Below are 23705 nucleotides of genomic sequence, written 5' to 3'. Positions count from 1 at the left end.
GCAAGAAAAAGGGAATCTTCTGTCGGTTTAGCATGAACTGTATTGGCTGTGTTAAAAAGCTCAATTTAGGAAAGAATTGCAGAGCGCTGCTCTAGCTGAAGGTAAGAATGTTTTGATTAAATCACCTATAATTTGTTTACAGATGATGGGCGGTTTTCTTGAAGGTTCTTGTCTTATCTTTCAGTTTACAAATATACAATAGAATAAAATGAAGGTATCAGAAAAAATTCTATTTAGGTTAATATAAAAAGTTAGCTATGCTTTCTCTCATGCAGCCTTTCATCAATATAACGCAGTTGTCTCAATGTTAGAAATAATTATCCAGAGAAAACAGCCCCAAAAAAGTTGCCTTGACTCTAGGAAAAAGGAAGTTTGAAAAGCATCTATCGAGATCTTGCAAAGATCTTTTGTTTTTTAATATGCCTTTCTGAGATTTTATTTAGCCTGAGTAAGACCATATGTACATGTGCGAATGTGTACATACTGTAACTATACAGGTATATGTAAATGTGTATATATATGTGTGTATGTATACTAACATCTCCAGCTGAATCATCAGATCTCTTGGTAGTGCTGATTCTGAAGAATAGATCCCATAAATACTGACCAATTGAAGATTATATAAGGAACTGTCAAACACTCATAAATTCCTGTGCAGCAGATGTTAAAATTATGTGGAAAGAAATTATGTGAAATAAAATACTGATTATTCTGCATTGACAAGCATTTTACTTCATCACTGTAGCTTCCCAAGAAGGAGAAATAAAGAGGGCAGTGCTGATATCCTCTCCTTGAAATTCAGTGATAGGATCCAAGGGAATAGTTCAAAGACATCAATGCAGATTTGGCACAGGCATGCAAGATTAATTAGGAAATCTTTCATAGGCATGGAACAAACTTTTTAAATGTAGGATCTGGCTTGAGTCTGTTGCACCTAGTCAAAGTATAAAATCTTTGAATACAAATCCTTTATTAAATTTGTGATACATGGTTTTAAAAATCACAAATCACCTTAAAAATTGAACCGGTTACTACCTAGAGGTACCCTAACAAGGACCCTTTGGGATTACCAAAGATTTCTTAGGACATATGTAAGGTACAGGAGCTGAGGTGGAAAAATGGAGGGATGAGAGGGTTTTTGCGATAAAAAAAGCATAAAGAAAATAGAGAGCAAGAGAACGAAAGTGTTTGAAGGTGTATGAAAAGGGGCTGGGCAGCTTGCTTGTGGGGCTGTGCAGAATTTAGACTTTTGTTATCATCTGATAGTGAATGTAAGTATGTTTCAGCACAACAGGGTTTGTACTCTTGAAAACTCATTAGTTCGCAAATTAGAACTGTATCTGGTCAGCAATATTCTGAATTTCACAGCTCTAGTTGACAATTATGCTTCTAGGCTCAAAATAACAATTTTTTAGTCATGCACTAGTCTGGAATTCACTGAATTTTACTTTAAAGGATCCAGAACTCTGACTGATTCTGTTCTCAGTGTATAGGATAGTGACATTTTCAATTATTTTATGAACATAATGGTTTGTGTATCCTGGACAGGGAATAGAAACATGAGTTTTATTGAATTTCAGTTCCAGAATGTGAGGTTTTCTCTCTTTAGTCTGTGTGACTCCCTGTGAACTTAATGCTGAAATCTCTTTCCTGACAATGGCTTGGCTTCCCTGATTAGCTGTTCCCTTGTTATTCCAAAATCACTCAGACTGTTATCATTGACTTATTGGTACAAGAAGATATTAAAGAATGGCAAACATGAAATGCTTTACTTAAAGAAACAAAACAACACAAAAGCCTGCGGTGAGCAGGCATCTCAGAAGTCACTGTACGAAGTTCCCCAACTGAGGTAGCAATAAGCTTACAGTCAAGAGAGTCTAGATTTAATTTCAAATTTAAAATAATTATATCTTTCTAGAAGAGGGCAACCATCATCACAAAGAAGTAATTTATAGAATACATAGCTTGTCTGTGGAGAAAGTTCATAGCTTGTCTATTGTATGGGATTTTCTCTTTCATGTTGAGTTTCTGTAATTGTTCACTATTTCAAAAAGGGCCATCTTTACCAGAAAGAAAACAATGAGTCAGTAGAGAAGGAAGCTATAGAAAAAAGGTGTCTTAAAAACGTTTTTAAAAATTTCAACACACTAGTTTTTAAATCAATGTGAGATATCTTTACTTCGTTTTCCTGCATGTTGGGATTCTTAAAATGTTATCCATCTAATACTAGGACATCCCATTACCCTATTAGCAGAGAGAAGGAGGATTTACTGTTTTTTCACCACATGACAAATGGAAACAATTGACACCACAAGTGTTTGACTTGGGATATTCTGATAAGATATTTGGGCCTTCTCTGAAACTTCTTCCATGGTATTTAATTGCACCTGCTCAAATATGAAATGTTAATAGCCTGTGGGGAAAAAAAAATTGTCACTGATACAGAGAGGTCCTTTTTTTTCCTGCATTAATCAGAAGAGAATGTCATCACTCTCCTATTATCACATCTATCTACTGCCCAAAGGAAGGATATGCTCAATGAAAAACTTTGAATAGTATACATAATGTATGTTTCTAGAGCTTATTATTTCATAAAATCTCAAAGTACTTAACATGTTTTTCAACTTGGATCATTTGCTCATTGTCACCTTTTTTTGCATTTTCACTAAAATCAAAGGTGTCTAAGAAATGGACAATAATCTCAAGATTATCAAGGAATCTTAAAAAAGAAGTGGGAAATGCCAGATTAATTTTCTTAATGAGTGAAATTTCAATTTGTGTTCCCCCAAGCAGTCCAATAGGAAATGTCAGAGACATTAGCAATACCTTACTAATATCCGTGGTGGGGACTTCATGTTTTCTGGGCGCATTAAACATTTAAGTGAAGCTCTTTTTTACATTAGAAACCACTGCAGACAAAGCAGTAAGTCTCAAGGCTTCAAGGACTATAAGGTCTGGAAGATAGCATGGGAGCTAGAAGAGCTTTCGTGTTTGAAATCCACTGTGTACACACTGGAATCAGAGAGAATTTGAGGAAGTTTTAGAGCATCTCTTTATCCTATAGAGAAGCATAACTCTTATAACTCAAGTCATAACTCTTTCTTTCAGGTTGCAAGTCTTAGTTATAAAGATTTTTTTTTCATATGGTATTATTCTTGCATGTGTCATACCTTTGTAAAAAAGAGGGAGAAAAGTAAGGAAGAAAGGGAGGAAGAGAGGGAGGAATAGAGGTAAGGAGAAGGGAGCTGAAAGGATAGGAGACAAAAAGTCCGGTATTTAATCATATCACTAATTTTCTGTTTCTTACAACATTCACAATTTATCTATTAACCAGTTTTTCTGGTTAACACAAGATTTTAAACAAGGCTACCTTAATAAAATTAAGTGTTTTTCATCTTGAGAAATAGTGGTTCATACACATTGGATGTGAAGTCTGAAGCAAGAAGTGGTCAAGAATCTACATCTGTAGGGAAGCTAAGTTCTTCTGCTGTATTTTCTATCTTCTCACCATATCTGTTGTTGAGGAGAAGGTTTAATCCAATCATAATCACTCCCAGACAAACACAACTCTAAAAAAATAGCTTTACATTTGCAATGAGTGCTGATCCACTCATTATTTATGGGAAAAATATCTTATTTTAATTAATAATCTGCAAAGAGATTTAGCTGTATTCCTCATAGATCTGCCATTTCATCTCCCAATATGGAGAAACAGTATCTGCACTAAATGCACATTACCCACGGGAAATCAGGTAATCTGCCCAATGTCTGTTATTTGCCCATTTTGGTGGATTATATTGACACCATGAATGAAATGAGAATTTTATGCATAATTTCTTGGAATCATTCATGAAATATTGCAGTGACCTAAAAAAATGTGTTTTGCTGACATACACTCTATGCAGATGTGCAGATGCTGAGTGATCTGTGAGCCCTCAGACTTCTTGATGTGGAATAACAGCATCAAAAAGTCTTTGAAGAAGTATCTTTAAACAATACGTTTTCCTAAAAAGTGCCAAAATTGTATCAGAAATCAAAATATGGTAGATTAATTAATTAAATAATTGATTACAAGAAAACATGGAGGAAAAAAAGAAAATATTACCATCATTTTATATTCATTTCTGTTACTCTAGTTTAAGAATTTACTGTGTCTTTTTAGCCTGATCTCTATTCTTGCTACTCCATTATAATTTGAAGAAGCTCTGTATACTCAGTCATCAGGCATTTCTATGCAAAGGGATATACTTGTCAGACCATACCCACAGTCACTTTAGTGAAACTTCTGTCTGCTTTTTATCTCAGCTGTTGTCTTTCCACATCCAGAATTCAATGAGGAATTTGCAGCCATAGTTTATCTTCGCTATAACCTATGATTAAGCATATAGCATACAGCAAAATATCAAGCTCATTTTTGGCTCAACGCTTTCCTTTTCCATCACCCTTACCTTTCATACTTCATGACTCTTACTATAACTATTTCATAAATGCTAATAATTAAAAAAAAATGTAGTTTTTTCCTAAAATATTAGTTTAAAATAATAATTTACATATTTAATAGATCACAGCCCAGAATCTTGAGGCCTTAGAAAGAAGTTACTTTTCAAAAGCAGATTAACAAATCAATTAGACATATTGCAGAAATGCAGAGTGCTAGCTTGCCCTTCATGGATTTACTGTTGCTCCTATCTGTTACTCTCTGGTGTTTGCATTCATTTACAAAATTCAAAATAGTATCTTTGTGATTAATATGGAGAAAGGAAAATAAAATAAACTTGAAGAAAAACATTTTCACTTTCAGGCAAATGAAGTATCTCTCTTTTTCTCTCTTTGTCTTTGTCTGGACATACATGATCAGTGTGTAGTTAATATCAGTGTATAGTTAATATTATGTGTTAATATAAATTAACATTATGTGTAACTGTGGAGGTAACATATATTTAATAGTTAATATCGTAGTTAATAATATGTGTAACTGTGGACATAACATATATCCAAATCCACGTATAGAGTCTTACAAACTGTTACATTACACCATAAAAATAAATAATTATTTAAAAATTTTAATTGGTTGGGTTATGATTTGAAATTCAAAATTACATAGCTTGCAGCATTTCTATTCTATTCTAATCTTGTTTCATAAAACTTGTAGATCATTGATTGATGTTGTTCCGAACAGCGTTATAATTCTGATTCTGTGAAGATAGGGCATACAGCAGTATGCAGTAAGTTTATATATGACTTACATGAAAGCAAAGTATACATGGATCTCTCATTCTTCTCATGGAAAATAAATACAAAATATGTGTATGAATATGTATTTGCATATGAAATTCAGTATGGAACTTGTAAACTAATAAAACTCTGAAATTCTGAATCATACTTCAGTCATCATAGAAGTTATAAAGAGATTTTTTTCCTAAAATATATCAACCAAAAAGTACAGGGAAAATCAAAACAAATAGTCTCTGAATCAAATACTTTGAGTGCTAGTAGAGCGAAAATAGAAGAAAATAAAAGGAAACAAGTAAGTGTATCAAATAAATGCTACTGACACCTCCTAAACTTAAAACAAAAATGGTTTTATTGATATGACCTATCAATGCATTCCTTTATATTTGGCTAGTTTTTCTTTTTCTTTTTTTTTTCCATCTTATATTCTGAGTTCATTGTTTTCTGACCACCAAAAAGAAAAAAGAAACAAAAATAGCCAAACTATATATTATTTTATGTTTGACTATGAAAAAGCTAGTAATACACTAGATTTTTTATTACTGAAAACATGTAGATATAAATGACATATAAATACACATGAGAGAAAGCGTGCTGGCTGTCCTTGCAACCACTAAAAATCTGTCTTGGATTTACTAGAATGGTGCTTAAACATCTTCATAGACTTATGAGATCTCAGTCAGAATAAAAAAAAATATGTGTTTTGTGTGATCTTCAGTCTGGTGCTTTTCACTCCAAAAAATCCCTAGCTGAACAAAAACAAACAAAAACTCCACCTCAACAGCTTTTCTTGCCCTTCTAACTTTAGAATAACTCATAAGGAGAAAAGAAATCAAGGTCAACTTGCTAAGAGGGCACACATAATAGCTCTGGGTGTAAGAGAGGAATAGAATTGCAAAGACTGAATTTCGTTTCTCATCTTCTGCCAGACTGTATGTTGGCCTGTCTATACAGCAGTTGCTGTGTGCACACTGCATGTGATGCTGCCCATAAAGTGAAGTAGGTCTCAAGAAAAATATTTTCTTTAAAAATACCTCGCCAAATTCATATGGAATAAGCTCAGAGGAAGGGGATAGGGAAATACAGGGGGCATAGATCATCAAGCAAGTGTATAGAGCCTGTAGCATCAACAGTTATTGGGAGAGCATAGTAAACAGGATAGAACACAGAAAGGGAATTGGAATGGGCAGAATGTGTGAAGTTTTCTGCAAGCCAAGGAAAATATCATTAGTATTAGAATTGCTAGAAGCAAGATCAGAGGGAAAACCAACATTGGAAGCATTTAATTGATAGAGGGGAGTCTTGTTTTCAGATTTTTACTTCCAGTCTTTCTTACTCACTTTCTTACTCTTACTCACATCTGAATTTTATCCTGTATGAAATATGTCCCCTTATTTGCTTTCAATGATGTGTGGGTTTAGAAATCTTTTGAATTTTTCTTCTGGAAAAAACAAAACAAAACAACAAAACATAAAGCCAAAACCCCAAACCCCCACAAACAAACGCCCAAACCCAAACCAACAAACAAACAAACAAAGCAGAAAGAAGAAAAAGTAAGTACTTTATCTAAATTTTCTGGAAATCTTGAGATCCCATTCAGCATGAAATGGTGAATTCTTACCTGTGGTTCACCTGTGAGGTTGAGCAGCAAATCTATTTTCCACTTTTAACAGATTTGCCATAAAAAACCCCATGCTATTAGAAAATGTGAATGAAATGCAATTTAATTTATCTCTAAAAATGGCAGCATATTTCCTTCACTGCAAACACTCTTCAGTGCTCTGTTGGCATTTTTCATGATAGAATTTTTTCTTAAGATCAAAAGAATGACCATGTCAGGCCAGTGCAAAGGTCCGTTTCTCCATTGTTGTACCTTCAGAAACATCCAAGAAGGAAAGTGGAGTCAAATCTGCCTGCCCTCTGTTTGTCATTTTGTGGGCATGTATTACTGGACAAGTTTTACTGTCCACAAAGGCAGGAATTTCTGGAGCTGTTTAATGAGAAAATGCCAATCAAACAATTCTGTCTAGAGGAACTTATATAATTAAGAAATCAGTGCAAGAGCTTATAACATTTTACTATCTTTTATTAATTAAATTTAAATGTATAATTATTTCTTTTTCCTCCACAAACAATAGATAATAGGATAATATAATATTCCTCTACAAAAAAAAAATGCGATAAGGTCTCATTTGCTTAAACTATATTCTTAGTCTCATACTAGCATAGCAATCAGCATTTTTTTCTTGTTATGTCATGCATTATTCTTTTTGATTTCTTTTAATATATGAAACAGACTTGTATGCTGTGCAACTGGAATTTTACCTGAAGTTATTATCTGGGTGGGCTTTTTGTTCACAGCCATGCCATGCAGTAAAATGAAATATTTGAAAAAAAAAAAAAAAAGTGCAAAGAGAAAGCATCTTAGATATGGGGGGGCGGGGAGGGGAAATGAAAATGTAGGAAAAAAAATAAAACAGTGAGGACTATATCCACAATAAAGTTCAATTAAAATATATTACTGTTCCCCATCCATTTCACCCTTGGCCTTTCATTCACAGGTAGAAACTTAAATACAGAGAAAATAGACAACTATTAGAAAAGACATCAGCAAGAATCCCCAACAATAGTCAGATATTAAGTGCAAGGCAATTGTGTTTTGTGTCGGTTACAGAGAGGCTGATGAAAAAAATAGAATATGTAACATGATGTCTCTTTCATCTATAAAAATATCAGCTCAGAGGTTACGCTTCATTAACTTCAAATGTAGTATGAATAAAAAAGGAAAAGGCACAGCAATCCTTTGATATATTGTGTGAAAGCTTATCATTCCCTCTTTCAAGTGACAGTTTATTAAATAAGGTGAATAATATAAAATATTCAGACTAGATCCAAATCATAGTCTGACACTCTCTGCCTGATCACAAAGTAAATATAACAGCTCTGCACCTCCATTTTGTAAGATTAGGAAATAAATGGGATAAGATATATGGAACTCCCTGCAGTGAGATCACTCAAAATTTTTCGGCTTAAAAACATTAATTAAATAATAATAAAAAAAAAGTTAAAAAATTACCTTGGCAAAATACACACAGAGTCTCCACCTCCTTCTTACTGGACACAAGGAAACATATGGAGAGTAAAGAATAAATATGTACAGGAACTCTGGTTTTTACAAACACTTTGCCATGTCATAACATATTTGCCACTCCAGGGAGGTGCTAGTAAGCCATTTCTATGTTCAAAACCCTAAAAACTGCAGTGCATTTGCATAAATTTCAGTTGATTAACTGTGACAAATACTCTAAAAGAAGAACTGGTAGTTAAGATCACTTTTGAACCACATCCCTTCTTGAACATAGCTGAAATTTCATTGGTTATTTCTCTATGTAAGTAGAAATAGTGGTTTCATCAGTTTTTCTTTAGAATCTGTGTCATGATTCTCTTTAGTAAGGCATAGTCATGAACACATCCAAAACAAGTTGTAAACAATTTCATCTTTGGATCACTGTTTAATCATCACTGTTCCTTCAAGGTGAGAGGTTAGGATTTCCCAAATTATTCGAGTAGTCAATACTGCTGTGAGAAAACAAAAAACAAAACAACAATAAAAACCCCACCCCAAACCAAAAACAACAAAAAGAAATGTTCCTATCCTTTTTTGCATAAAACTTGCCACTCCCATCAACCTGGAAAAATGCAATTTGAGTTTAAAATTGCAGGCAGTTATCAAAGGAGGTGTTGAGAAAAGAAATTGAATAATGCAGTATTTCAAGTGGTTTTTTAATAAGAAATACAACATATAAAACTGTGAATCCTAGCAAGTCTAGCTTTTTCAATTAATGAAGAAGAAATAGTATTTAGACATATAAAAAGGAATTTTTAAAAAATCTTAGATTTTTTTTCTTACAATATTGGAAAATAAATGATCAAGGAAATGAAAAATTAAACTCTTCATCTTTAGAAAACATTTGAAATAATTAAATATGATGGTTAAGTTTTGCTAGTAATTTACTTACTAGCAAATTTACTTACTAGTCATTTACTTACTTGTTTCAAAAAATTTCCATGCATGAACTTGAAACATAATAAGGAGAAAAAAGGAAGAGAAAAAAAAACCCTTTTAAAGAAAAGCTCTGGACATTGGTAATTTGTATTTATTAAAAAAACAGATTAAATAAAATGAAAAATAAATTTTCAGATCCGAAGAAAATAGCATTTTTGGAACAAACATAAACAAGACATATTCGCTAATATGAAAACATATTGCTTTTTCCAAACCTGTGAATTAAAACAACTTCATATTTCATGTTGCAACCAGCTCATCTCTGCAGGTGTTTAAATAATTGCAAAATAAGAGAAATATGGTCCTTGAAAGTCAATATGAACAAAATTTGGCAGCTCTATTAATGAAAACAGATTTTCTGTTTGTTTGTTTTCAGCATGCTTTATACAGAACACTAAGTCCATTTTGTTTCTGAAGATTACAACAGGCAAATGATTCATGTGTGAGTTAAGTAAACAGAATGAAATTATGGATTATGATGTTAATGTTGCCACAACCACAACAGGAGCAGATCACCTTTGGAGATCTCTGTAGGTGCCAGCGCCACCACGTGCTATCACATATGGGGTTTGTTTCAGAATCATAACTGAGGAGGTATTTTTTCTTAGGCTGCTAATGGAGAGTAGCTCGTGCACACTGGAATTTCATGTGATGTGGATGCTTTTTTTTTTTTTCGTCCACTGGGACTAATTCACAAGTTTCATGTAAAATCACATTTTAACTCACCTATATTAGAATGCTTTTCTAACATTTGAAATGTACTCCTAGAAATGTGAAAATTGTCCACTAAGTAATAGATAAACTGTGATAAGACTGACTTGATCAGTCATTATCAATCTGTCTAAATATTACTGGATGAGTAAGAAAGGTACATGAATAATATTACAGATAATGGTACCTAATGCAGGCATCATTAGCATTAGAACATACAAACAAAACACTTAATTTACAAACAAAGCAGAGAAAAATAGTAATACACTGCAAGGGAAAACTGTATGGATCTCACAAGCAGAATAAAAGGTTAAGTGTGTTAATACTTTTTAAAATCTTGCATGACTCTAGTTTGTAGTGCTTAGTACTCAATGCCCTAGACATTTCTAACTGGGAATACAATTGTCTAAAGAAAGGAACATTATTCAAAAAGTGAAAAGAAATACCTTTTATTACATATATTTTTTTTAGTGTTCCATTGTCTGAGAACTAAATCACTGTTCCATTTATCAACAAGCAGCAGTTAGGCGCAATTGTCCTAAATCTTTAGTCTTTTAGGGTAGGTTTTCCTACATGATCATTAGGTTTGTCTTCACAATATCACTTTATAAAAATTCAGCTTTCTAGGCTTGAAACTACATTTTATTTTCCTGCATATAATAAATAATTATATAAACTCTAGAAAACTGCTACTATTGTTCCATACAACTCAGGGAAAACAATTTGCTATAAGCAGTCACTGAAGCCTCTGAGTATTCTGAGAACAATATAATGAAATATATGCAAAGCAATTTTACCAGTTTTTCCATCATTCTAAGGTTGAATTAACAATAAGTATCAAATAAGAGATTACCAGCAACAATTCCAATATCTCACAACTTGAAAATATACTGCGAGTTCTTTGGATTTGATTTTAGGTGGATCCTGTTGAGTATGTAGGCCATATTAATTTGCATGAGGTTGAAATAGGATAGTAAGAGCTTTCAGAATGATGCAAGTGGCCTGCCACCTGAAAATCTGTTGAGCTTCCTAAGTTATATTAGCATAGCAGAACTCTAATTTTTATCTGCGCCATGTTCTGTGCAGTGATTTATATGCATGCTGAGGAAGCACAAAAGTGCCATCAGTTACCTCACTTATATTACAACAAATGTAAAATTTTATTTCCTGCTTTTTTCCAGGTCTAAATGATTTCTATTTTAGATGTGTCTGTAGCAATTAATGTGATTTTTTAGTGTTCTACCTTTTTTTTTCAAAATACATGCGAACAGTAGAAGGTAGTAGGAAATTTGGCTCTCTGGTTTTATTTTTATGTTTGATATAGGCACATATCCATTATCATTGATTAAAATTTGCAAAAGAAGTTGTCGAGTAACAGTTTACAGATACAAATTGATTTTGTGTCCAATAAGAATCCATTCCTTATAGACATGCAAAATCCTTAACATGAAAAATATAATTTCTTTTTGTCATGCTATTGAGAGTAAAGGGACCAGAAAGCAGACACAAGCTCCTGTTTTCATTTTCCGAAGGAGATCTGTCAGGATGTATTCTGGTTTTTGCTTCACAGAAATCTCTGTTTATTACTGAAATAAATTAATGTGGTTTTTTTTTTTGTTTGTTTGTTTGTTTGTTTGTTTCTTCTTTTTAAGTTAATATGAAAGAAACTGTATCCCGTGAAAAAATATGTGTCTTTTCTGGTCACCATGAACAGTCATAAGAACTTTAATTATCGTGTTTTCATATTGCTTTTCACACATCCTATGAAAAACACATCAGAACTTTGAGACTATGAAATCTAGGTATATGCATAACAATTGTATTAGTTGTAATCAGCAGAAAGGACTAGGAAGATGAAAATATATCATTTGATTTAATATTGCTAAGGAGGAAAAAGTTTTGTTAGAGTTCAGCAAGGGAAGTGTACCCTTCACTCTTCTTGTTTCATCAGGTTAGAAATCTAGTTGGAATTTACATCACAACATTCTTCTTGCTCTGGACCAACTAGGTTGTTAAAGATATGAATTTTATTCTTTTCTTCCTGCAGACTTGGAGACTAGCTGTGCTCCTGTTTCTATACTACTGCCTTTTGTTGTGATATTCCAGATTACTTGTGGTGGCCAAACAATTTTAAAAAGATCTCTATTGTCATCTAGACTGGCTAATATCAACAAGAAGTGCTAAGTCAAGGCCAGGAGAGAAACATAGTGTTGCATGGCTGACTTCAATGTGCTACGGAGCTGTGTCCTGCAGAAAGAAGGAACACTTTGTACACACTTATACATGAGTGCACAGTCAGCTGAAGACTCATTTTCCAGAGTCTAAGTCTTCCTTTTTCAAAAAGTGAGACTGAATGATTAGTGATCCTCTGTTTATAACCTCATAAAGTTTATGATCAGTGAATTTTTAACATGTGATCCAGGCCACATTTCAGTTCTGTTTTTTCATGTCTTCATAAGTTTGCTCAGCAGCAATACTCTTTAAAGGAGTACTAGTATGGTACTACTGAATACTGTTTTATTCAAGAGTTCTTGAATACCTGTCCCTCTTGCAGTTCCCTTAACCAACAAATTTAGTACATTTCCATGATATGCTGAAGAACAGACATTTGAGCACAAATTTGGCATCATGGGTGAAACATATTCTTTATTTTAGTCTGTAGAAGCCTCACATTAATTTCAAAGGTTCTAGAATGCCTTTTGATTGACTCATTTCTGTTTGAGGATCATAGCTATTTAACAGGCACACAGAATAGTTTCAATGATATATTTCCACTAAAGTGTTCTGTTTCAAAATATGTATCATGATAATTGGCTGCTGGAAAATGTTCTTTTTATACTGTATAATAAGGATTCTATCCTTGGCTGCAAAATTAATTAATGTATGGGACTTGGACTTCAAACAAAAACAGTGCTCACAAATAACTTCTCATTTTTAGCAAAATAATTTTTTAATTTAAGCAAGTAAAGAATAAATCAGCTTAGCTGACAGCTTGGTGCACACTCAACTGGGGTGTAATAGTTTTAAAGTGATGGTGGTATCTAATTGTGGATATTGTACAGACATGCAGATAATAGATGCTGATTAATTTATTTTTTTTTCCTTCTGTTTTGTCTGTTTTGGTGTGTTTTATCTCTGGTGTAGTCAACACATACTGCAAAGACCTGATTAACATAAGAAGAAATTATGAGTATGGAAACAGGGTTTCCCAGAGGATTTTCCCCTCATTTCAGGAAATACGTTTTAATCAAAAAGTAATGCCCCGTCTTCAAGATGGCTAATTAAAGCTAGGAAGATTGAGCAGTGAATGCATTAATGTTATAAATGTTTTTTGTTATTTAGCTAAGTAATATATGAGTAGGCCATTGAAGAGGCTGCTAGGATTTTATTCTCAGAGAATAGGACAGTGTTACTATGATATTTTCACAGGAGAGCAGCAGGTTTAATGCCTCAGCTGATGAAGCAGCTGAATTAGAATGCAGAAGGGTCCAGACTAAATTCTGATCAAGGTATTTTGTTTTATGTTTTTCACTTTACTCAATGCACACAAACACTGGCATAAAAATACACACCAACATGCAAACACAAAAGTGTTAACAATTGCTTTTGTAAATTGCAGGAGGACTTTCCAGTATGCATTTGGTCTTATTCTCTTCTACACTCTTTCTTTCTAAGCACTATCATACTGTTCTAAATTATTCCACAAAAAGTAAAGAGGAAAAAACCCTCCAAGCCATCTGAACAGAGGGTATATATTTACTACAAATTCTTCTACCTTTTTTTGTTTGCCTATAATTCTGTGTAGTATTGAATTGCTTTGTTCAAGTAATTGTGCTGACTTTGAGTTTCCTTCAATAGTAAGGTCTTTCCATAGTTTCTACATCTGCTAAAAAGAAAAAACTGAAAAAGAACAGTGCATATTTTCATGATCTTTTTCTTTGACACACAAGCTTTTCACAGTGAAAAAGAATACCAGAGAATTTAAAACACAATCTCAGGCTACTTCAAATTGTCTATCACAATCTATTATGAAGATTATTAAAGAGAGTCTCTCTTATATTTCTGTGTGATTGCTTACAAATACATTTATACTTACAGACAATTACTCAGAATATCTAAGTATGAAAACTTTTTTACATGGGATGATGGAAGTGCTTGAGTGTAAGACTGCTATTAACCCCCTATTCACCAGAAAAATGCTATTGAAACAACTGATATTGTTGCTGTAACTTTCCTCCTGATGATTATCTATCCATGTGCAAGGAAACAAACACTGAGCAAATGAGTGAAGACTTTGTGAATCTTTCTTTAATAACAGCCAGGTGAAAGTCCATGTACACATGCAAATGGTATCAAAACAGATGATACTCAATCTAAAGTGCAGAGGCAAATGTAGCTCTGTTTTAAATTAGTAATTTTTAGTAGGGTTTTTTCCCGAATGGGGCAACAGATTTTATGAAATATATCCACCTGTAATCAGTGTTGTCTAAAGTGATGTTTCATTAAAAAAAAGATACAAAATAAACCACAAATATTAAATTAAAAACAAAAAGTGTCCTCATCTGTCATATCACAAGTGATATTTTAAGTCCAAAAAAGAACTGCTGATGATTCCTTGGTGACATATTAATTGTATTTGGAAATTTTCTACAGTCTCAGAACTTTAAGGTAGAGAAACCAAAAGAGAAAAGAAGAGAAAAAGAAATCTATCTTCAGATATCTGGCTAGCTCTCTCATTCAAGGTTATCAATAAACTACAGGGGTATTGTTAGCCTTATAGGACCCATTTTTCACCATCTTACACTAACACCCTACATTTGCAGGAAATGAGGTATATCAGATGTCACAATTTACAATGGAAATTACTGCCCTTGAAAGTGTTGGCCAAAATGAGAAGTGATATTTTTAACTTGCTGTACCTGTTAGCCTTATGACAACTGTCATCTTCCAGTAAGGTAACAGAAGGACATTTTGTAAAGGTTTCTACATGTAGTTAAAATCTTCATCACTCCTGGGATTTCAACACCTTTTTGATTATTATCATGATCATATAATATTAAGATTATAGAAACAATTTTTAATAATAACACATATATATTGCTACTGCCATTTAGTATCATCATCATCATCATTTCCAGTGATTGGTCTGTTGTTATCCCAACCCATGGGTTTTATTTTTTTATGTTCTCCTCTTTATTCCACTGGAAGTGGGGAATGAATGACCAGCTTCACTAGTAATACCTAGGCACTGCTCTAGTTCTGCTGTTCTTATGCAATATTCCATGCCCCTAACTAGCCTTAAATTGATATCACAAAAAACAAAACCAAAAATAAAACAAAAAACCCCAAACAAACCCCCCCAAAAACAACAACAACAAAAACCCCACAATCAAAATACATCAATAACCCAATTCTGTACTAGTTTAAATATTGTCTCCAGCTGTGAGGTATCAGTCCACAGGCACCACCAAACTGCTGAGCTTCCTCTCTGCTAGGACATCTCTCCAGTGGTGCAGAATGCAATGTACCTACTGTGCTGGAACTTTGGCCCAAGTTCTCCTTGCTTGGGCTCAGGAGCACATCCATGGCCTGGGTTGTGCTGTTGACATACCTGGCCTTTCCAGGCCTAACCTCACCTGTCTGGATGGAATACTTAGCTGGTCCTCTCAGTTTCCCAGATTCATGAGACTGTTGTGTTGCCCTGGCCACTGTCGAGGACCTTGAGGGGTCAACACACCAGGAGCCATATTTGCCCCACCCTGTCACCCCACTGAGGTCCTGCTCAGCTCTGCTACCCCTGGGAAACAGCTCTGCCAACTCCTTCATGATGTGTCCTTGCTAAGCTAGCCATTTAAATCAGGAGCATCAAACTCTTCATGTTAAGTGGTTTATGACATGTTAAGCATAGTAACAGCCATCACTCCAGCATGGTACATTCAGCTCCCAGAAATAAAAGCTGCAGGAATTAACAAGGATCTCAGGCAAGTTATGCTGTATTGTCACATTAAATAACCCATAACAACCCACATGTGAAAATTGGAAACAAAGAAAAAAATAATGGCATGTATTTATTAAAGTTGTCAATGGGTAAAAGTGGGTAAAATTAGCCAACAAAGAGGCCACAAACAAAAAATACAGAATGATCAGTCAAACGTTTTGAAAGTTCTACACCAACAAGGTTATATACATTCTACAACTTTAGGAAATCATTGTCTTATGCCTCTTCATTTTCAATTTTCTTCTTTCTCTATTTCTTTTCATTCCACTATTTTCTTTTTTTTAAGGTACTAGATGGACAAGAAACAGCATGTATTACGGTTGAATTGGAGCTACATATATGGTCTTTGGCTGATTAGTCAGTGAGCTGAATGGCCAGCTGACAGACCAAACAGTATCTTGAATTCATATTGTGACCTTTTACCTTCTCGAGGATTTTAGTATGTGTGCCCACTATTCTGTTCCACCATATAAACTATGGCTATTTTTTAGATTGTAATTCTCCATTTTTGTACAGTTGAAATTGGCCAAGATTCAAAATTATTTTGGTGAAAAAATAATAGTCTTGTAGAATAACTAAATAAACCTTATTTTTTAGGAAAATTGCTTTAAAAATTAAAAGAGCATGTGAGACACGTTTTCATGATTGATTTACCTGAATATTAAGAGAAGACTAAAAATAATATAAAGCTTTGAGAAAACAAAACCAAAACCAAACAAATCAAACCAAACCAAAAAAAAAAAAAAACAAAACCCCAAAAGACAGAAAAACATCAATAAACCCCAGATATTACAACATAATGGAAGGGGGGAAAATGATCTGAATCAGATTTGGGGGAAAAAAAAGCTTTTTCAGTGCAGGAAATGTTGCCCCCAAGAAATGCCAAATCAAAGAATAAGAAAGAAGCCAGCTGATTCATAAGCTAGCTAGCAGTCTTTTTGAGCTATTGTGGTGTTGTAACAGTCAGAGATCTAAGATCAAGCATTTGAAAGAGTGAGAGGAATCGCAAGTGCTGCACTATATCTAAAATCTTTCAACCTTTGGAGCAGCTCAAGCTGCAACAGTGCCTCAGGAGAATGGACAGTACAGGTGAAAGACAGCAACCCATATTTATACTACAAATCAAGGCAGCACATAGAGACAGATATTTCACCCTGAAAAAGAACTGCTGGCTGTGCTGCTTGCAATGATGCAATTCCTTCTGTGTTGCAGACAGGAGGGGGTTGTGAAGCCTGATTCAAGCCATTCAAGGAAACATAAAGAATCTTTCCCCTGTATATGTGCAAGTATCCAAGCATACCCTGTTGGGAAAAATACACCTTTCCCAAAAAGGATATCAGCTCACTGAGTGACAGGCATGAGGGGAGGTAGCCTCTGCTTATGAGACCAAGTGTTCATTCCAGTTTTTGCAGCAGGGCACATAAAGGTTGAGGAAAAAAATCTACACGGTGCCAATAATTCATTGCAATTGAGAGGAGAGGTGAAGATGGATAGGAGCTTCATTTCACTGGCTTCTATTATGAAATATGCGAATAAAACAAATCTAACAATCTACCGACTTGAATACGGTGATTAATGAAGAGAGATAAAAAGTCACAATTGTAGTTGGGACAAGGCAAACACAGCCTAATGAGATTAAGAAAAGAAATGATAGTTATGATGTTACAAAGGGTGTAAAAAGTTTTTTCCATATGACAACATGCAGTCCTCTCCTGTCCAGCACTACTTAAACATTTTTGAAAATGTTGGTTCTGTCCTTTCTGTAATAACATGGTTATACAAAATTGCACTAGCTTTCTACCTTGTCCAAAATATACAATGAATTTGGTCCTAATAATGATGAAAGTACTCAAAGAAGTTTCCTTTAAATGCCCTAGAAAAAAAAAAAATTCTGATTGTCTTTATGTATGCATTCATTTAATTTAAAGAAAGATATCGAACAATATGACCTCATGATTTGCTAATCTCATATTTTCACTGGAAATTGAAGGGTTCCCTTAATTTCCTTTATTTCCTTAGTCAAAGGTTAAAAAAAAAAAAGAAAAAAAAAAAAAGAAAAAAAAAAGGCACTCATAAGAGTAGGAAAATGCTAAATGACAGTCAGTAGAGAAGAAAAGCTTGAAGTTTTCCAAATACTTTGAAATCAGAGAGTGTGTTTATGTTGCAATATTAGCTGCAAAGCTGGTTGTAGCTATGAAGACATGGAGCTGTGTGTTACATCATTTGTACAGTGAACTGATATTGAATGGTATATTTTGGCTACAAATAAATAAACAAACCCCATTTTGTCACAGTGTCTTGGGTTCAGTGATATATCATGGCTCTTGTTTTCTATGTCTTAGGTCTGTAAATGCAAAATTAATGTGCAGAATGGGTGAGTAGGCAGAGCTGCCATAGGGGCCATACTGTTGGTCTGATTCACCCCAGCTGAGGAGGCTTGTCCTCTTGGTATCCTCTGGTGAATTTATGAGTTCTTCAAAACATTTAATTTTGGCCAGATTTCAGTTTTTTCTGCAGTCACTTAGATTGACACATTTTCATCTCAGTGTTAAACATTCTGCTACCAACATCACTTTTTCCATCTTTTGTGGTCATGGTACAGAAGGATGTTTGGTTTGGTTTTCCTTGTTGTTTTAGAAAGATCTTCCTCAAAAATCATCTCATGCTCATTTATATGTTCTATTGATTTTGTGCCACTCTGTTGATGAGAAACCAACATATGCATGGATGAAAATAGTTACCCTTGGGACTACATTGGTTGTCTGCAAATGAGCAACAGGAAGGAGGCAGAGTGAATTTGATGTAAAGCTAGTTCTTATCATACACTGTTTCTTTTAATTGAAATACACTCTTCAAAAATCTGTAATCGTGTTCACATGCTATTTGTTTTCCCAATTGTCCTGGAGTGACTTTATGATGCTTGTATCTCCAATTGTCTGTTCTGTTCATGCTTGATATTAAGTTCTGCGCCTTTATGACTGGTTCTGAGGTGAAAGTGAGGAGAAACAGAGTGCACTCTGTTTTCAGAAACTGTACTTGCTCCCCTGCATCCTTCTCATGGACTGTGTTGTCTGCAGCACAGAGAGAGGGAGAGAGCTCTCCTTTTTGTTAGCTTTTTTTAGTTATCTGAGGCCAGAAGATTTCTGGAACTGTTCAGATATTTTTTGTTCTGGGAAGACCAAGACTATTGTCAGGAGACCGCCCCCCCCAAGCTGCACTGCGGCTGGGACACTGGACCCGAGCCCCAGAGGGACTGAGAAAAAGCCAAGAACACACTTACAAAAAAAGAATATCTCTCTCTCTCTCTCTGATCCACAGAAGGACTTTCTGAATTTGCCATCTCTTCAGAACAATGAGAGGTTCCATTATTTAATATTATTCATTTTTTTAATGATTGTGAGTACTTTGCTTGTTAAATAAACAGTTTTTTCCACTATTCTCAGAGGAGATTTACCTCCTAAACCAGTTGGGGCAGACGCAGCTTGTATTTGCTTTCTAGAGGAGACCTAGATTCTCTAAAAAAAGTTTCCTCTCAAATCTGTCCTAGACCAGGACAACTACTTTTTAGCGCCCAAAATGGGGCTTGAGAACTGGAAAAAACCTATTGCAGCATTTTTGTTGTATTTACTCTGTATTGGGATAAAGCAGGCCCAGACCAGGACACCAGTTTTTGAAACTGTGGCTTATACCAGATACAAAATAGTCCTTATTTCATTTTCAGTTTTCACAGCAGTATCCATTAATATCTATGTCAACTGCTTTTTTTAGTGTTCATTCTGGTTCCTTGTGCTGACTTTTTGGGGGTCTCATGCCTTTTGAGAAACTCTGCAAGTTTACATCGACAAAACGTTTTGCCTGTCTGTGATTAACATGGTTCTAATTCTCTGCAGAACTGACTCCTCATTGTGCTAATTTCCTCACTGTATACTTCTTCGAATCATGGATTTATTTTAAATTTACCTGTGCTTCTTTTATTGATGGTTATTGCTACCTACTGGCACTTTTACTATGAAGGTAGAGTTTCAGTGGAACATGCTTTTTTATAACGATATCCTAATTTCTGTCTACAAGAGTATCAAAAGTATTATTAGCTGTGCAATTGCTTTCCTACAACCGTAACAGTGAAAAATATATTTTTAATATGTTTTGGTGATTTAAATATATTTTAATATATTTTAATTATATATTTCCATTATTCCCATAATTAAAATATTATGAGGTAAGCAATAAATTATCCAAAGGCAAATAGCTTTCTTAACTTGCAAGTAATGTATATTGAAAAACCTCACAGCAGTCTTTTTTTTTTTTCTTCTGTTTCATAAAAAAAGAATAACAAGCATCTGAATAAGACTGCATGTGTATCTGACTGAGAAAGCCATATGGAAGAACCGCAAATTCTTATGATAAATCTTGCATTAGCTCTCATCCATACTCTTCCATGGAAAAGATAGACACTGTATCAGATTTGCAAGTTTAAGATTCACTACCTCATTCCAAAATGGTCAGTTCCTACCTATGTCCTAGCTGCGCTGTGAGCAAAGACTCTGAAGATTTCTATGAGAATAAATGTGTCTATTAGATGATGCCAAAGAACCAGACTTGTACTCACTCAATGATCAGCAAAGAGCCATTAGATTATTCACTGCTGACCTGGTATTTATAGTTGTATATAAATGTATTATTCCAAAGAGGGACTTCTATTTTGCTATAAATGCTTCTAACAATATTTGATTATTGCTATGATTTTTTTTCATGTCTTTTTAAGTCTTTAGTCAGATCAGTATGGGATTTACATCTTTGTCCTCTGTTCCAGTTTCTTAACAAAGCGCAGTTGAGAAATACTATTCAGTATTCAATAGAACTAACTAAATTTCAGTGACCTCTTTATCCCTTTTCTATTTTCTCTTTCCATGTTTCAAAGTTTTTCATTGGTTGTCAGTGTGCTTTTTCCATGATTTCTGCAAAATTATATGTAAATTAGAAGGGGAAAAAAATTCCAGACTTCAGGATATTTTCGACAGTTCATAATACTAAGGCATGAATTTTCTTTTAATGCCTATTGTACTGACCATCCAAATAAATATTTCCACTCTTTTATTATCAAAGTGGAAGAGGAGGAGGAGGAAATCATTGCTTTTGCCATAAATTGCTAGTCAATTTAAGCAAAATAATTTCTTAGTTCACTTGCTGTTACAAAAATTTGTTTTAAGCATATTTTGGAGGCTCTTGCATTTTGCAGGTTTTGCTTTTCACAGAAGATTGTGTATTATTGCTGTAACAAACTTAGTGTACTTATGACTATACACATAGATGATTCACTAACACAGAAGCTTTTAAATGTTTTTAATTTTTTCATATGTTATTTTCTATTAGGGTCTATAAAGAAAACAAAAGACAACCAACCTGAAAATATGTTAAAAACTTCATTTAAAGAAGGAAAAAAACCCATAAGGTTAGTTAAGAACCTGAACTGAGGCCTAAGGATCCCCTTTGCAGTCAGGTGAGTCACTTCAAGAGAATGTCACATGGAGCCAGCAGAGTTTATTCTTCTCCATCACAGGGTGTTCACAAGGCTAGAAGCTCACATGAAAATTAGCTTTATGCTCAAATGAAAATGAAATGTGCAGTTACAGACTTGTAGCTTCTTTCCTCAAAGGAGCCCAAGGACACAGCAAGTGACCCTTCATGGCAGAGTGATTTCTAAATCTTGCCTTGGCAGGAGACAGCTCCATGCTCACACTGATGCTGAGGGTGTTACTTGCTGGGAAAGACATCGCTGTCTTCTCGGAGCACAAGGATGATGAAATATTTTCATTTGCTGGCCTAATGAAGTTGTCTGACAATTATTTTGTTTTGAACCTGTGCTGAGTCTAAGTGAAAGGCTTGCACCAAGCCCTGGCAGGATGAGTTCTCAAAAGCCATATATAAAAGGGCACCTTGTATGTCTTGTTAATTGGCCCCATGTGGTGGTGTGACTAGGGGAATAGAGCAAAGTGTGCTATGACCTAAGGGGTTTGAGTTTTCTCGTCTTTCTGTTTCTTATTATTGAACATCAGCATCCTGATGTGTTTTGGAGGGACTAATCAGATGCAGAATTCCACTGCAACTTGGCAAAAGCCTGTCAAAATGGATTGATTGAATGATTGGTGTTATCTGTGTGAGCAAGTGGTCCCCCCCAGGTCACATCAAGTTCCAACCTTAACAAGAGCTCAAGATCTTTTCATGCTTTCCTCTCTTAGCTTACTTTTTCTGCTTCAATTAATCAATTTCAGATACTTATATAAGACTTTGAGTGGTGATGATGAATAGTAATTTCCAGTACTTTATTGCTACGAATCTAAGTTTGTCAAAGGCTTTATACAGTTAAAGTACACATATTTTCCATTACAGCTTAAAATCTATGTACTTTAATACCAAGTTCTAATAACGAGTGTATGTGACTATGGAACATAATCACATTATGTTTTTATAAAGGCAAATGTCTGTTAAATATTTAATGCTGGTCCAAAATATTTTACTCTCAGAAACAAATTTCCCCTTGAAACGTGCCTGTGTATATTCATAATAAATTAAGTATTCAGGAAATACTGGATTCCTGGTAAAGCTTTTGTTTTCTCTAGACAGCATCATATCAAGCAGAGCACTGTATTTTTCTGAAAAGAAGTTCACAGATAACTCACACAGATTTGGAGTCTATCATGAGGAATAAGAAACAAAAGAGATGAAGGACATGAAGACATTTTCAAGCAAACTTTGTTTGTAGTACTGGCATGAATGGAGCTATTCATGTTGTCGAATTATAAAGCTGCTTTGCTGAAGATTTATAGATTACACTAAATTGAAATACAATCTTTTTTCAGGAACTATTTTATATTGGGCCTTTATCATATTACATCATTATCAGTAAAGGATGAATGTATATAAAATAGAATGCTGCAATTCCTGTGTGACTCACAGTTGAAACATAGTAGGAAGGCTACAGAAAGCAATCAGGATCATTTAAAAGCAATGATTTAAATGCAAAAACTATAAAAACTGTTTGGAGCTCTGCTCCTTATCTGACATTCTCCCCTACCATCTGATGACTCCAGAGCTTCTTGTAGATGAGCCTTCATATACATCACTATTAAACAGCAGAATGTAAATGTGAGTGATTATGTGCTGCTGCAGCATTAGAATACTCACTTGTTAGCCGAGATTGGTATCTGCCCCATTCATGGCATTTTTTAGCATTTCTTCAAATACATCTGTCATGTCTTCCTCTATGCAGGCAAATTGAACAAATGGAGGACTGTGCTTCCACAAGCTGATTAGGCAGGAGCCTCAGAATAGTCTGCATAGACGGAGTTGGACACTTGAATGACACGTTCACAGCTGGAACTTGTTGAGCAGAGCGTGTGGAGTAAACAGCATTGCCAATTTATATCCGCCGAGGCCTGTTTTCTTTGGCAATTATTATCTTTTTCTTTCTAGGTTTTTCCATCCTTGACAGAATGACTAATGTGGTCACAGATTTGCTGTCACTCTTGCAAATTCTTGGAAAAAGAAGGCAAATCTCCTCTACGAAACACAGTTCTCTATAGCAGAGGTTATGACTGTCTCCAGTATTTTTTTTCAACACTATTGTCAGGGTTTTCTTTAATGTGTTTCCTCTTCCTCTTCTAGCATTTTCTTGCTGTATTGTTGAATTTAGTAGAT

This window comes from Zosterops lateralis (assembly GCF_965231275.1).
Source record: "Zosterops lateralis genome assembly, chromosome: Z".
In the NCBI taxonomy this organism is placed as follows: domain Eukaryota; kingdom Metazoa; phylum Chordata; class Aves; order Passeriformes; family Zosteropidae; genus Zosterops; species Zosterops lateralis.
This window is presented reverse-complemented; position numbering follows the sequence as displayed.